The sequence below is a fragment of the Schistocerca americana genome, unplaced genomic scaffold, assembly GCF_021461395.2.
Source record: "Schistocerca americana isolate TAMUIC-IGC-003095 unplaced genomic scaffold, iqSchAmer2.1 HiC_scaffold_47, whole genome shotgun sequence".
NCBI lineage: Eukaryota > Metazoa > Arthropoda > Insecta > Orthoptera > Acrididae > Schistocerca > Schistocerca americana.
The window spans coordinates 2,475,001-2,477,500 of record NW_025726203.1 but is presented as its reverse complement, the minus strand read 5'-3'; positions in this window follow the sequence as shown (position 1 = coordinate 2,477,500).

Genomic DNA, 2,500 nt, shown 5'->3' with positions numbered 1-2,500 from the left:
CACCTGCGAGAACCGCAGAGGCGACCGAGCAGCAGACGGCGTCGCGGCGCCGAGCGCCGGGCGGCGGCGCATCCTCAGCGCACACAGTCCTCAATCGGACCAGCACACTGCAGATGTCCACCGCGCTTCGCACCGGGCCCGCGAGGACCTACTTTGGCCGCACGGCGCCGCGTGCAGGGTGCGCCGGCGCGCAGCTGCGCCGCCTGCCGCCTCCGTCGGCCGGCGCGCCTGCCACTGGCCGCCCCCACCAGCCGGCTGTAGCGCGTGCGCCCACGCACCGCGCGGCCAGCACGCCGGGAGGCCCCCCCTCACCGGCCGGGGACGGTCCCACCCAGCCACCGCCGCGTATCGCTTCACACCCACATGCCATTCACGTTCGTGGGCATGGTGGGTATCGCTGAAACAACCGGTTGGTAGCTCAACCGATCGTCGCCATCACTGATTCACCTCTAGCGAGAACAACCGCACCACAACGGTTTACCAGTTGTTCATTTGCGTAACGTCACCAGCAAACGTAGACGTCCATCGCCATTTGCAAATTCAACGATTGTTGCATGCCTGTGTCAGGTGTCACGACACACTATGTCTGCCCACATACACGCAACAACATGTGCACGCTTCGCGAACACGTGGAAGGTGGCCCCCGTACGTATGCGATGTCCATTGCGCGAACGACTGTCAACCGGCCTCTGTCGCATGTCGCAGATGTGGAACGCAGTGCACCATGCTATCACGGTGTGTGAGAGGAGACGACTACGTCTGACAACACGCGCCACTACATCAACAGACGGCTCATGCTGATCGCCATCCACGGCATACCATACTGCAATCCAGCTCTTATAGGGAGACGACACGTAGCTGAGTGCACAATATTTGGACCGTATGGTTCGCCGTTGTTGGCGCAGTCGTGGTACGGTCACACATGTACCACGATGTATCATTCAGTACATGAGGACCAATGTGCAGTACAGTGTGTGATTTGGACGTACAACATCAGCGGACAGTTGACACAAGCCGTACCACAACGTAGGCTGTGCTTCGCCATGCGAATGCCAATGAACAACTGCGAAGGGCATTGAGCATGTACGTCCTACTGCCATCCGCATTACAGTGTATAGCTGCAAGGTGTTTCACATGAAGCGATACTCTGGGGACCGGGCAGTGCGAGTAGCAAACTATATTGCGGGGGTTGCAGTTAGGCAACACTACACTAATTTAACGCGTCGTATGACAATTACAGAGCAGGTTAAGGCCCAACGTGTGTTGGGTTAAGGCCCAACGTGTGTTGGGTTAAGGCCCAACGTGTGTTGGGTTAAGGCCCAACGTGTGTTGGGTTAAGGCCCAACGTGTGTTGGGTTAAGGCCCAACGTGTGTTGGGTTAAGGCCCAACGTGTGTTGGGTTAAGGCCCAACGTGTGTTGGGTTAAGGCCCAACGTGTGTTGGGTTAAGGCCCAACGTGTGTTGGGTTAAGGCCCAACGTGTGTTGGGTTAAGGCCCAACGTGTGTTGGGTTAAGGCCCAACGTGTGTTGGGTTAAGGCCCAACGTGTGTTGGGTTAAGGCCCAACGTGTGTTGGGTTAAGGCCCAACGTGTGTTGGGTTAAGGCCCAACGTGTGTTGGGTTAAGGCCCAACGTGTGTTGGGTTAAGGCCCAACGTGTGTTGGGTTGAGGCCCAACGTGTGTTGGGTTGAGGCGCAACATAGCTTAGGTTGAGGCGCAACATAGGTTAGGTTGAGGCGCAACATGGGTTAGGTTGAGGCGCAACATGGGTTAGGTTAAGGCGCAACATGGGTTAGGTTAAGGCGCAACATGGGTTAGGTTAAGGCACAATACGGGTTAGGTTAAGGCACAATACGGGTTAGGTTAAGGCACAATACGGGTTAGGTTAAGGCACAATACGGGTTAGGTTAAGGCACAATACGGGTTAGGTTAAGGCACAATACGGGTTAGGTTAAGGCACAATACGGGTTAGGTTAAGGCACAATACGGGTTAGGTTAAGGCACAATACGGGTTAGGTTAAGGTACACATTGTTGTAAGGAAAGGTGTTTTGGGGGGGGGGGGCCGGTTTGTTGATTGTGATTATCGTAAGTAAATGACTGCGGCATCATCTGATTTGGCACGTCAGGGTGCACCTTTGGCTCATGACAGGCGGCGCTCTGATTCCATGCTTGTGGCAGACCTGTGTCTTTCATTCCTGCCATTGTTTTTGTGGTGTGACAGGAGGCAGTATTGTGATGTTGGGTGCACCCCTGTGTAGGACATGTGTGGGTGTTGGTGGCTTAGCTGAGCAATGGTGGTTGTCGGAAGGGTGGGATATTCTGTTTTCCGAGTGGACCTCCCGGTCTGGTTATGATAGTGTGGATTGTCTAATGTGGCAGAGAGGATGCACTGGGTGTTGTTCCATGCTGGTGCTTACATATTGTCTGTGTGCCTGTTACAGGCAGAGAGTAGTGCGTGATAAGAGTGTCTGGCTGACGTGTGATTGTGAGCAGAGTCTTT